This window comes from Mauremys reevesii, linkage group 2 (assembly GCF_016161935.1).
Source record: "Mauremys reevesii isolate NIE-2019 linkage group 2, ASM1616193v1, whole genome shotgun sequence".
Classification (NCBI taxonomy): Eukaryota; Metazoa; Chordata; order Testudines; family Geoemydidae; genus Mauremys; species Mauremys reevesii.
In genome coordinates this window covers 262,948,925-262,963,294 of record NC_052624.1, presented here as the reverse complement: position 1 = coordinate 262,963,294, position 14,370 = coordinate 262,948,925, and the positions used below count along the sequence as shown (strand labels likewise).

The following is a 14,370-nucleotide window of genomic DNA, read 5'->3' as shown; positions in this document are numbered from 1 at the left end:
AATTTCTAGTCTCTTCTCTGTGCTAGGATACAGAGTATCCTCTTCAATAAATCTTCACCCAAGGGATGTCTCTGTTTGAACTGTTTGCTCCTCCACACCTATTGGCTTTCCCCCAACCCTTAGTTTAAAAACTGCCCTACAAACTTTGTAATTTTACATACCAGTAATCTGGTTCTGTTTTGGTTTAGGTGGAGCCCATCCAAGGCCGGCTCCAGACACCAGCCTACCAAGCACGTGCTTGGGGTGGCACCTTGGGAGGGGGCGACACTCCGGGTTTGTTTTTGGTTTTTTTGGTTCAGCCGGGTGGTGCTGGGGGGAGGCGGGGCTTGGGAGGTGTGGCGCCGTGCTGGGGGGCGGGGACTTGGGCGGCACGGTGCTCGGCGGGGGCAGGGACTTGGGCGGCACAGTGTGATGCTCGGTGGGGCGGGGGACGTGGGCTGTGCGACGCGACGCTGGGGGGGCGGGGGACTTGGGCGGCGCGACGCGATGCTCGGGGGGTGGGGGACTTGGGCGGAGCGACGCGACGCTCAGAGGAGGGCGGGGCAGTGCTCTTTGTTTTCGCTTGGGGCGGCAAAAATGTTAAAGCCGGCCCTGAGCCCATCCTTCCTGTATAAGCTCCTCCTTTTCCAAAAGATTCCCCGGCTCCTAATAAACCTAAATCCCTCCTCCAAACACTGTCATCTCATCCACACATGGAGACCCTGCAGTTCTGTCAGTCTAATGGGCCCTGTGTATGGAACTGGAAGCATTTCAGAGATGCTACCATGGAGGTCCTGGACTCTTACCTAGCAGCCAAAATTTAGCCTCAGATCTTTCTCCTACCTTTCCCTGTGTCATTGTTACCTACATGTACCATGACCACAGGCTCCTCCCTAGCACTGCACATAATTCTGTCTATATATGTCACAAGAGGTCCGCAACCTCCTCACCTCGCAGGCAATTCATTGTGCAGTTCCCAACTATCTATACTTTTAATAATCAAATCCCCCAAACTATTATCTGTCTCTTCCTAAAATCAGGAGTCCTGTCCCATGGAAAGGTATTCAGTGCTAGAGGATACCATGATATCATCTGGAAGGAAGGCCCCCAACTATGGGATTGTTTCCCTCTCTCCAGTTTGATTTTTCTCCTTCTCCAATATTTCCATCTACCTCAACAGCAGAAGCTTTCAGAGTGGGGGATGGGTGGTGGGATGGGACTACTCTACTGTTTCCCAAAATGTCTCCTCAATGTACCTCTGTCTCCCTTAACAACTCCAGTTCAGCCACTCTGCTCTCAAGAGCCTGTACTTATTCTCTGAGACAGAGGTGTAGCGAGCGCCCTCCGTATCCTCCGACCGGAGGGGGCCCCGCAAGGAAGGGGGCCCCTAAAAGTGGCAAAAAAAATGTAAGGTATAACTAGGTAAGTGACATTTATTGATGCTATTGCACAATCCATGTCGGTTTTACTGACAAAACCGTGAAGTCATTATGATACATCATAATGCTATTGGCTACATCAGTTGTCTGTCGGTCAGTTTTGAATTTTAGTTGGACCCATTCAAAGAATGTGTATTTGCATTCATAATGGTGGTCGGCGGATAAATGTTATTAATTTAGTTGTAGTAGAAGCGTGCTTTGTGATGTCTAAGAGAACGTATAAGAGCGGAGCTAGTAAACGAAAGGCAGCAAAAGATGCTGAGAAGGAACTTGAGAAAATTCCAAAGTTGTCAACGTATTTTGTGCTGCAATCCAAGGTACAGGTACAGGCACATGAAACGGACAATGCTAGCAGCGACGAATCGTATCCAGAAGTATCCAGAAGTGCTTCAAGTGAGGTCGAAGGTGAAGCCAGTTGTTCTACCAAACAAACTGTGACAGATATTCCAGCTGCTGCCGAGAAACAAGTATCTGAATCTGAACCATCTGAAACTGACTGATGATCCAGGAGATTGGCCGTCTATAATATCGGACAGGCAAGTGTGTGACATTGTTGCACGTGGCCCACCACAGCAGAATGAAAGTTACGAATTTCCATTTAACAAGGAAAGACGGAGGTTCACAAGTACTCATTTCTATCGAACCATGGCAAATGGCGAGAAAATAAGACGTTCATGGTTAATGTACTCAGTTCAGAAAGATGCCATTTTTTGTTTTTGTTGTAAATTATTTGGCACTGGCGACATACCGCTACGTCGTGGAACATCTGCTTGGAAAGCACTGTCAAAAAGACTTCAGCAGCATGAAACAGACAAAGGTCATAAAGACTGTATGGTGAGATGGTTTGACCTTTGGTCAGGCATAGTAAACCGTACATCTATTGACCAACTCGAATTGCAGGCTTTTCTGAAAGAAAGAGATTTCTGGAGAAATGTTGTCAAACACATGGTTGATGTCATTATTTTCTTGTCTGAAAGAAACTTGGAATTTCGAGGAAGTAATGAAAAGCTGGGCGATCCTTCGAATGGCAACTTTTTGGGACTGTTTGAATTGCTTGCAAAGTATGATACTGTCCTCAGCGAACTTTTACAGAGGATTAAGAAGGCAGAGACACATGTTCAGTACCTCAGTCCACAGATCCAAAATGAGCTGATTCAACTTGTTGCCAGTAACATTCAAGAGGCCAACATAGCGCAGCTTAAAAAAGCAAAATATTATTCAGTTATTTTGGACTGTACTCCCGACGTGTCACATGAAGAACAGATGTCTGTGGTGTTACGCTTTGTTGAATGCAACGGTGAAGATGGTGTCAATATTCGTGAAGCGTTTGTTGGTTTTCTTAATGTTCATGATACAACTGGCGAGGGCTTATTGGAAGCGTTTCTTGAAAAGGCAAACAACTTAGGAATAGACATTGCTGACATGAGAGGCCAAGCTTATGATAACGGTGCAAATATGAGAGGAAAGAATAAAGGAGTTCAAGCCCACATGCTAGAAATAAATGACCGTGCCTTGTATGTACCATGTGGAGCTCACACTTGGAATCTTGTGATCTCAGATGCGGCAAAGTCATCGAAATATGCTGTTGACTTTTTCGGTCTGATTAACAGAATATACGTTATCTTTTCTTCGTCACCTTCACGTTGGGATATACTTCAAGAACATATGCCAATATCTGTTAAAGGGTTATTGGACACTCTTTGGGAGTCGAGAATTGACACTGTGAAGCCATTGCGTTATCACCTTGAAGAATTGTGCAATGCTTTGTCATCTTTGCGAGAATATGCGCTCGAAAAGAAAGATGGCAATACAGCAACAGAAGCCGGTGCGCTTTTAGACCATGTTACTACGTGGCCTTTTGTTCTGACTGTGTACACGTGGTACGATATACTATTTCACGTCAATAAAACCAGCAAATTAATTCAGTCACCAGATGTGTCAATTGACGTACTGCAGGCAGAAGTCGGTGCTACAATGAAGTTTTTGGAAGACTATCGAAATACAGGATATAACTCTGTGGTCACAAATGCACGTGAAATAGCAGAGCATATGGGTATTGAGCAGGTGTTTCCAGAAACCAGGGTGCGACGTAAGAAGAGAATGTTTGATTACGAATGTTCTGATGATTCGAGTCGTCTTTCTGCTGAAGAAAAATTCAAATCGCAGTTCTTTCTTGTTCTCACTGATCAGGCCATATCTTCTGTTTCGTCGCGATTTGACCAACTCGTGGAGTGGTATAAGTTGTTTGGATTTCTGTACAATGCTAACAGCCTGAAGCAATGTCACAGAGAAAATGAACTGGAGAATCACAGCAAAAATTTTGAAAGAAAAATGGGAGACATTGATGCCAACGAACTCATAATGAAATTGAATCGTTTTATTTATGTCATCGAGAAAGAGAGAGGACTTGTCACGGCAAACAATTTTTAACATACATATACAAGAACAGCCTTCAGGAGATATATCCGAATCTTTGCATTTGCATCAGAATTCTTCTGACCACACCAGTTACTGTCGCCGGTGCTGAAAGGAGCTTCAGCAGAATGAAACTGATCAAGAATATCCTGCGCTCAACCATGACAGATGACAGGCTTTCTGCGCTTGCAGTTATCTCAAAAGAAAACAAGATTGCCAGATCTCTGGACTATGACGCATTGATTAACCAATTTGCGGAGAACAAGGCTCGAAAGAAGCGCTTTGCGTAAATACGGAATACATGTACACTGTAGGCCTATGTATACATAATATGAACCCTGTATATTGTATAAAATAAATACCGCATTCCAGTTTCTGCATTGTAAGGGGCCCCGGACATATGTTTGGAGGGGGCCACGTTCTTTGTTGCTACGGCCCTGTCTGAGGACCATGAGTTGCTTGCACCGAATGCACACATATGCCACTTGTCCACCATGCAGGTAAGCATACACATTGCATTCATTGCAATAAATTGGATAATCCCCAGTCTGCTGCTGGATTTCTGCCTGCATGATTTTTACTTTTGCAGGAGTGTTTGTTCATTCTGTGAGGGGATGGGGGGGGCGTTTATTGGTCTAAATTTAGAGGAATGTTGGGTGTATATGACTCTCACACTCCATCTTTAAACTGCCTTGCAAATCTCCCCTGTTGGCTGCTCCTGTTCACTTTGAGGGCTCCTTGCATCAGGCATTGTGCCTAGCCAAAATGGCAGTGGTACATGCAGAGCAGCTATATTGTTTATCCTCTCCTGCTGAGGACACCAAGTTGTTCTGTATGGGGTGCCAGACTCTGGATGGTTGCTGTCAGGGTAAGAGCAGAGAAGGGGTTATTTGCAACTACGCTAGGGTGGGTGTTTTTAAAAAAAAAAGGGGGGGGTGGTGTTCATCTTAGGTCTCTGCCTAATGCATTTGTGGAAATAGTAGACCTGGAGCTGCTGCAGTAGTCCATGTGCCAGTGTTCTGCTAGCACAGCAAGGGGTGGGGTGGGGGTGAGTCAGTGTCTGGAAGGATGCTGCAGACAGGGCGCCCAGAGGGGGAGCAAGAGGGCTGCCCCAGGCGTCCCGCAGGGAGTCCCCCACGAGTGTTTTCTGGGGCCCCTGCGGTTCGGTTGAGCTCCTGCCGGCATGCCTGCGGCAGGTCCACCGGAGCCGGGACAGCGGACCTGCAGGCATGACTGCGGAGGCGCTCAACCGAGCGGCTCGGCTGGACCTCCCGCAGTCATGCCTGCGGCAGGTCCGCGGGCCGTGGACCACGGCACCCGCCGCAGTCACTCGTCACATGCCTGCGGAGCTCCACCGGGCCAAATGCCGCCCCCAGCGCCTCTTGGCGCTGGTGTCTACAGCCGCCCCTGGTGGGGGTGGGGGGTGAGGGACTGGGGATGAAGAGTTATTGCTGGGTCTGGCATAGCATCTGCTTGTCAGTGTCTGGAAAGGATGCTGCAGATTCCGTGTTCATCCTTTGAAACGCTGCCATAGAACAAATGTACGGTGTAACCCTCTCAGGGCCACTTTGTCCCACACTACTCAGCCAACCAAACACAAGCCAATGCCAAGTTAGAATGGGACGGTCCTAGATTTTCCTGAGCTCATTAAGAATGATCGTCTCTGACTTGTTAGAGTCTGCTGAGTATTCCTATAATTCTCGATGAGATGAGCCCCTCCCCTCAGTAAATTCATCAAGAGGAGGCTTGTCTGTTGCTGCCCCTGGGAACTGGCAGATGGAGATTGTGCTGCAGCAAACATGTGCATAGTTCTAACAAGGAGAGGAAATTAACTACTTTGCTGCTGGAAGCTCCTTTGCCCAAAATACCAGCAGTTCCACTGAAGCTGTCATATGAGCATCCTGACTCTGGCAGTGGGCTGTGCCAGATGTTTCACAGGAAAGCAAAATAAAATGCAATTACACTGGGTTTGGCCAGTTAAAAAATACTGTTACAGGAAGGAGATTCTTCCTGACCCTCATGGTGCCACAAATCATGTGAGACAGTTCCACAACTGCGAAGGCATGTATATGTGAGAAAGGTGATTCATGAATTGTAGAAAAAGAGATTGTCAGATGGTGAAATCTAATTCCACCTCTACAATGTAAAGACCATCTGGCATGTGTGAGGCTATGGCAATGTGGATATCTCACAGGGAATTCAACATTTGGAAAACATTTAGGAATTTAGGTTCTGATTAAAAAAGCAGCTCCAATTCTTTGACATTGAAAATGCAGAAGAGAAATGGCAGATTTGTACACCAACAACCCCTTGCATGTGCACACTGTGTGAGGAAAACCTAACTGTGCCGAATACATTTTGTGAAGGGGACACAACAGTCTAGCTTCTGCTTCTTGAAAATCTAAATGCTCTGTCTGTCTTCTCTCTTCTCCTTTGTGCAAATCGCCATTATTTCCCATTTAAAGCATTCATCTGTTTTGGTTGGAAAATGTTGAGTGCCTGTACTCACGGGTGAAAGTAATTTACAGGATTTACCGGTACTGCCGGAGTCCTGAGGGGGGGCGTGGCCTCATCCGGAAGAGGCGTGGCCTCTCAAGATTTAAAAGCCCTGGGGCACCGGCTGTGGCTCAGAGCCCCAGGGCCTTTAAATCAACCCGGGGCTCCCAGCTGCAGAGGTGGCTGGGAGCCCCTGGGGCTCAGAGGCAAATTAAAGAGCCCAAGGCTCCGGCTACTGCGGAGCTCTGGACCCTTTAAATCCCCACCGCAGCCCCAGCCGCCGGAGCCGCGGGCGGGATTTAAAAGGCTCTGGGCTCCTGCAGCCGCAGGAGCCCAGAGCCTTTTAAATCTGGCTCCAGCCCAGCTGCATGAGCCGCAGGCAGGATTCAAAGGGCTCTGGGCTGCCCGCCGCAGCAGGCGGCCCAGAGCTCTTTAAATCCCTGCCCTGGAAGCTGGTGCCGTCCGGCACGGCGTACTGGCTCTTGCCGGTACGCCGTACTGGAAGGGACCGGCTTACTTTCACCTCTGCCTGTACTCCTAGTATAAGCCATATTGCCATTGCGTGAACTTAGCCTTAAAACAATTAAAACTTTAAGATACTTGTATTATGTCATGCAAGTCCCTATATCAAATAAAAAATGCTCTTCATTGCTTCAAACCAATACTAATTTGTTCCAAAGTCCACGTTCTCCATCAGTCCAATCTACACAAACTCACACTAATTAACTGCATAGCTTCTTTTAAATTTACAAAAGCAATCATTCTTTGTGATAGTTTTATACCTATTCCCAATGATTGCTGAATAGACTTTAATGACATGGTAGCCATGGTTACAGTATATAAAATATGCAACCATGAAATGTGGAAATGTAAGTGTAACGTAATCTCTGGAAAATAAAGGACTTTTTTGGCATGTACACATTAATTAGGACATCACATTAAATATTTCTCATGTCTGCATTCTTGATAAAAATAAAATCCTTAATGGCTAAAACGACTTTCACATTCAATCCACTAGCAAATGGTTCCAATAGGAAAGGCATTTTCTCTGATGAAATATTTTGTCAGGCCAACCAAAGTGCCATTCTGTGCTACAGTATGTTGGAAAGAATCCCTGGGATACATTCCCATTGGACTAGCTGTATGTCACAGAGCTGATTGGAAGGAAGTGGCAAGCTCTCTCTCAGGGAACTGGGGAGATAATGAGGAAAATTTGTGAACCTTTGTGACATTCTGTTCAGGACACCCAGAACTGTGAATCACTGTGTTATCTCTCTACCTTAGCAATAGTGAGCATTACTGAAGGTCAGACTGTGTGCCCACTCCTGGCCAAACCAGTTTGCCCACCTCACCAGCAAATTCCTCCAGATTCTGCCAGTCTTTACCTTGCGTTGCAGGTAACAACCAGTGAACCCCATTTCTTGAGTTCCTGAAAACGTCTCTTTGTGGTGTCTGGTCCATGTCACTGGACACTGTTTGCTGCCTGCAAAGAGACAGTACATACACCAGGTTGTTATGTTAGCGGAGGACTCGCTTTATACTTCAATATCACAGCACTGAGATAGCTTATAGTAAAACTAAGAATAAGTTAATTATTAAAAAGAGACAGGTATGGTTACAAACAGAGTAAAACACACTTTCTAGTGCCTAAAGTTTAACAGATTACAGTCTTGATCTTAGGCAATTTCTCACCTATAGACAGTTCCCGGATCCACCTTGCACAGATTCCAAGAGCTCTGGCCTCTTTTGTCCCTTAAGTGATAGATAATTACAATGTCTTATATTTTCCAAAGTGCATTATCTTTGGATCAAGAGCCAGGAAGACTTCCTGGGGGTGCAGATTCAGATCCTTGGCGAGCTCATGAAGGTCCTTCCTCCTTGCTTGTTAGCTTGATTGTTTTGTTTGTCTTATACTGAATTGTACTTTCATTGTCCTTTGCCTGTAATCAAGCCGGGCAGAAAAGTGAATTCACATTCCTTTGTCTAAGTCAGGCTGGGTTTATGCACTGCCTCTCAAACATTTTAAGAACATCTTTAGTGTATATAATTCTTTGTACACAACCTGTACATACATTGTGCAATGATTTTCAGAACCAGCCTGTCACCAGTTTGCATATACCTTACATGACACCTTTTAGCTCTATATTATGATAGTGTGATGTGGGCAGCGAGTATGTCAGGCCTGGTATGAGTTACCATATACTTGGCCCTCTGCCAGTGCACACTGGGGGGCTCTTAGGGTCACAACCTTTCAGCAAAGTACAAACCAAGTTTCAGTGCACCATGTTTGCATCCCCTTTGTTTCCCCTTTCACAAACATGCTTGTGAATGAAGCTTTGTTCAACAAGTGTTCAAGGAAAAAAAGAATTTGGGGCCTGCAGTCAGATCTCATTTCCTGATGAAACAAAACTTGTTTTGGGTGATAGTAGAAAGCAGTTGATTTCCTGTTTTCCCAGTCACTTTGTCCAAAGAGTTCTCTATAGCAGATTATCAAGTTCTGTATATCTAAGGGGTTTCTATAGCCCCCATTGCTATAGCACTTGAGCTTGTCACAATGTTTATTGTATTTATCCCCACAACGCTTCTGGGAGGAAGGCAACTACTATTATACCCATTTTACAGAGGGGGAACTGATGCTAAGTGACTTTTCCAAGGTCACACTGAAAGACTGGTAGAGCAAGGTTGACTTGAGCTGATTGAGTCAGCTTGAACCCAAGTGCCCTAACCATCTGCCCTCTTTAGGTTGACCTGAGATGCAGACTTTGGCCAGAATTTCCAAGGGGTGAGGACAAAGCTGGGGATGCCTATAATGAGTTGTCCCAGAGGGCTCCACTCACCTCCTTCTGGCCGCATATGGAGCTTAGCTCTGCCAGGCTGGTGTCCCTTCCTGTGGTTGCACTTTGTCACTCTCCATCTTGCTCTCTCAGGACTCAGCTGCTCCTGCTTCATGGCTTGGCCATCCAGCCAGCTCACTGTGGCTTTCCCCTTCTGGAGAAATCATTTGGTATCAAAGTCTTTCTGGATCCACTGTCCCAGGCAGTCTTCTTTCACTGCCCCTTAATGGTGCCACTTCCCCAGTGACTGGTAGGGGAACCCAGGCCCACCCTCTACACTGGGTTCCAGCCCAGGGACCCTACAACAAGCAGTCAAGGTCTGCACAGTCCTATCCCTTGCTGCTGTATCCCTGGGCTACTTCCTACCTTGCCCTCTCACCTAACAGTGACTCCCTTTGTAGAACCCCTTCTACTCTCTGCTGCTGGGTTTTATACAGGCCCCTCCTGTTCCTGTCCAGCTGCGTCTCATCTCTAATTATTCCTTGCTCCCTGATTCCTCCTTCAGATGCAGCCTAGGCAGCTAATTGGCCCACCAACCACTTTAACCCCGTTAGGTCTTGTGTGGAGTAGATCCCCCGCCCCATCACAAAGGCTTTGCTAACTTTTCTCGCAGAGATGTGACCAACTGTAGTAATAGCATGATAAGTAGTGACATATCCACAGTGAATGCAGTTCTCAAGCGACACACAGGCTGCAACTTTTTCTTCTCAGGAAACATTTGATACATAACTTTGAATAGAAAACTTATTTGTAAAAATCAGCCTGTTTGTGATCAGTCTGTGCAAAGAAAAGGTGAAATTGACTGACAAACATTCATTATAAATATTTCATCCTGCAAACCCTAATCAGTTGGGTATTCAAAGATGCTCTAGAGCAGTGCTTCTCAAGCTATCTGATGTGGGGGATCGGCAATTTTTTTTCCCAATGTGCCAGGGACCGGTGCCATATTATTATCCTATGCGACGCTCTTATGAGGAAACTCGCTGCAGACCGGCAGCCGATGGCTCGCGGACCAGCACCGGTCCACGGACCACCACTTTGAGAAGCACTGCTCTAGAGCCTCAAATTTCTACCTTTCACCATCTCAGACACAGCCTAGCGAGGGAATTACAAAGAGGCTGCTGCTAAGGAGGGAAGATTAACCTTATGGGATAAAAAGGATAAATGTGCTGGAGAAATCCTATTTGAATCAAGCTAGCTTTCTACAAGTCATCAGCACCTCTAAAAGCAAGAATTCCCATTAGATAATTGCAGTAAGAGTACTGGATCTGCAGCCTGGTCCTTGTGTCTCCTTCATCCTCATTGCAAAAAGAGAAGTGAAGGACACAACTATTTTTATTCCAAATACAAACCTACAATAAAATTGTAACTCAAGAAAATGTGCTGATTTTTTTTTGTATTATAATTATTTTCTTTGGAATAAAGAGAAGATTCATAGGTTCCAGGCTAGAAGGGACCCTTATGTTAATATAGTCTGACCTCCTGTATGACACAGGCCATAGAACTTCCCCATAATAATTCCTAGAGTATGAACATTTTTAGAAAATCCGATCTTGATTTAAAAATTGCCAGTGATGGTGAATCCACCACGACCATTGGTAAATGTTTCCAGTATTTAATTACCATCACTGTTTAAAATGTACACTTTATTTCCCATCTGAATTTTAACTTCCAGCCATTAGATTGTGTTATACCTTTCTCTGCTAGATTCAAGAGCCAGCTATTAAATACTTGTTCCCAGTATAGCTACCCATAGAATATAATCAAATCGCTGTTTAACCTTCTCTTTGGTAAGCAAAATAGATTCAAGGAGCTCAATCACACTAAGGCATGTTTTCTAATCCTTTAATCATTATCATGGCTCTTCTCTGAATCTTCTCCAATTCTTCAACATCTTTTTTGAACTGTGGACTCCAGAACAGGACACAGTCACACCAGTGCCAAATACAGAGGTAAAATAACCTCTCTACTCCTATTCAAGATTCCCTTTTTTATGTGTCCATGGATTGCATTAGCTCTTTCAGCCACAACATTGCTCTGGGAGTTCATGTTCAGCTGATCATCCACCAAAGCTTTTTCAGAGCCACTGTTTCTCAGGTTAGAGTCCCCCATCCTATAAGTATGGCCTACGTTCTTTGTTCCTAGAGGTATACATTTACATTTAGCCATATTAAAATGCATATTGTTTGCTTGCATCCAGCTTACTAAGTGATCCAGATCACTCTATATCAGTAACCTGTCCTCTGCACCATTTACCACTCCCCCAGTTTTTGTGTCACCTGCAGACTTTATTAGCGATGATGTTATGTTTTCTTCTAGGTCATTAATAAAAATGTTAAATAGGATAGGACCAAGAACGGGTTCCTGTGGGACTCCACTAGAAACACACCGATTTGATGATGATTTCCCCATTTATAGTTACATTTTGAGACCTATCAGTCAGCCAGCTTTTAAACCATTTAATGCAGAGGTGGGCAAACTACAGCCCGCAGGACCATCCTGCCTGGGCTCTGAGTTCCTGGATGGGGAGGCTAGCACCTGGCCCCTCCCCTGCTATCCCCCCTACCCCACAGCCTGAGCTCACTGTGCCGCCAGTGCTCTGGCCCGCCGCTCCTGCTGGGCAGTGTGGCGACGTGGCTGGCTCTGGCATGCTAAGGGGATGGGGAGTGGGGGGTTCTGGGGGACAGTCAGGGGACAGGGAGCAGGGGGCAGTTGGATATGGCGGAGGTTCTGGGAGGACAGTCAGGGAATGGGGAACAGGGGTGGTTGGATAGGCATGGGAGTCCTGGGGGGCCTGTCAGAGGGCGGGGGCGTGGCTAGGGGTCAGGGCAGTCAGGGGACAGGGAGCGGGGGGGGTTGATGGGTTGGGGGTTCGGGGGGGTGGTTGGATAGGTCTGAGGTTCTGGGGGGGCAGTCAGGGGACAGGGAGAAGGGGAGTGGATGGGTCGGGGATTCTGAGGGGGGCAGTCAGGGGATGGGAAATGGGAGGGGGCAGATGGGGGCGGGGCAGGCTGTTTCGGGAGGCACAGCCTTCCCCACCTGGCCCTCCATATGGTTTTGCAACTCCAATGTGGCCGTGAGGCCAAAAAGTTTACCCACTCCTGATTTAATGTGTGCCAAGTTAATTTTATATCATTCTAGTTTTTTAATCAAAATGTCTTGCAGTGCCAAGTCAAATACCTTACAGAAATCTAAGTATATTACATCAACACTTCTACTTTTATCAACCAAATTTGTAATCTCATCAAAAAGGAGTATGTAGTTTGACATGCTCTAGTTACCACTAACCCATGTTGGTGGTTATTAATTATATTATCCTTCCTTGAATTCTTTATTAACCAAGTGGGAGAACGCAGCTGCATACATCCTATGATATTCTATAGAAAAGGTACCGTAGTGAGTGTTCCAGCCAAGTGCAGGATGTGAACCGTCCATTGAGCTGTTGGGAAGAAACAACAGGGGTGTGTTTGTTTTGGTAGAAAGAGACTATAGTGCCTATTTTAAGTGGGGATGGAATGTTCCACTCTTGCACACTGTATTGACCACTAAAGAGAAACTCCTGCCAATGAGAGTTTGAAAACTAAAATGATGTGCCAAATATATGTATGCAGTACTACTCCTCTTCTCTTGAGCTGCTAAACCATATCTATCTACAATGGGAAACTCAAAAGCCTCTTAGCTGGATCCTTTTTCCCACACAGAGAAGTTTTGCTGTGATATCTCTCCCACTGTGTTCTATTCCATGTTACTTTCCCAGTTAGCATCTGAAACAGTGAAGCACCATCTGGATGCCCTGAGATTTTGCAGGCAGTCTTGGGAAATCTGGCCAAAGCCTGCATCTCAGGCCAAAATTCTGGGACCAATTATCCTGTCAATAGGATCTGCATGTATGTAACTGACAAGCTAATTGGGACCTGATGAGTGTATGATGATTTAGTCTTAGTTTCTATCTCAGCCTTTCTATCTGCTTCGTGTCAATCTGTTAACTTGCTCAGATTTTCCTGAAATGTGATTGTGTCATCTGGTGCACAGGCTGCAGGCTGGAAATCTTACCATCCCAAAAGTCTGAGTTACACCCCAAACAACTACCAGGCAGTGGGAGAGAGCATAACATGGCACATGTAGCTTGCACAACTTCTGAGGCATAGTGTAGAACAAGTGCCTGGCCTTCCTAATTGGAGGCATGGTCAGGTCAGGCCCAAATCTTTACCTCAGCATGATGCCTTCTAAGAGCAATGTAAAAAAGGGAGCACTCTCGCTGACCGACACAATCCTATGCTGGTTATCAGGATACTTTTGTGGAAGTCAAATATTGTTGTCCGTAAGCCTTTCCTACTGCTGATGTATGGCTGCATGGGAGGCAGAATGAGAGCCAGAGCAGACAAAGAAGGAAAAGAGACTATAACAAAGCAGACAAAAGGGATAGAGAGCGGAAAAATATAAAAGAGGCCAAAATGAATTAAAAATAGAAGAAACAGAAACCCAAAACAAAGTAGGAAGTGAACAAGTACAGAATGTAAAAAATGTAGCTGGAATAATATCAGATCATCATTATTATAGACAGGTATCTTCTGTTTGTTACAGGAACAGAGAATCTTCACTTTTGAAATTGACTGAGCTCACTTTAATTGTACATTAAGCTACTGACAAGGTGACCCAAGTGGAAACAGAATACACAATTATTTTTCATTTTTTTCTTAATTAATGTAAAATGACATTCCATTTATATTCTGGTTTTTTTTCCCCCATTAACACATAAGAAAAAAATCATCTAAATGAATGGACCTTTTTGTCCTTGGCTGGATTATCCCTTCCATAATAAGGTAACTTGCCCTTTGGTGGTTTAATTGCTGATTAATTAGGAGCCCCAGGTGTGGAAGTGTGTCCAACCCTCATTAGTAGAATCTGGACTGAGGAGTTTAGTGCTGGTTCACCTGAAATGGGCTGTGCTGGCTAGTTCTGCATTGTCTGTAATAGGAATGCTGCATTTTTAGTTAATGGGTAGCACTGGCAATTTCTTGATTCAAATATTAATACTTTATATTCCCATGAGGCTGCACTGCCCTCATGGTCCTGATGGGCTATAGGGATTTGCTCCCAAGTTCCTTGTGCACCTAAAGCTTCCAGTGAATCAACTGGACTTCTGATTATGCAAGGTTTCTAGGAATGGGACCTAAACTGGGAGAGGGGGATTTTTAGAGTGTAGC

At 45.4% G+C, this 14,370-nt stretch overlaps 1 long non-coding RNA gene across 1 annotated transcript; it reads right to left on the bottom strand.

Annotated features, from left to right (window-relative positions):
- Window positions 1-7,680: 7,680 nt before the first annotated feature.
- On the bottom strand, window positions 7,681-9,322 carry LOC120397150. Its single transcript, XR_005593688.1, has 3 exons — window positions 9,167-9,322; window positions 8,022-8,269; window positions 7,681-7,812 (listed from the first exon to the last, which is right to left on the bottom strand). It is a non-coding gene; the product is annotated as an uncharacterized LOC120397150 (long non-coding RNA).
- Between the last annotated feature and the right edge of the window lie 5,048 nt (window positions 9,323-14,370).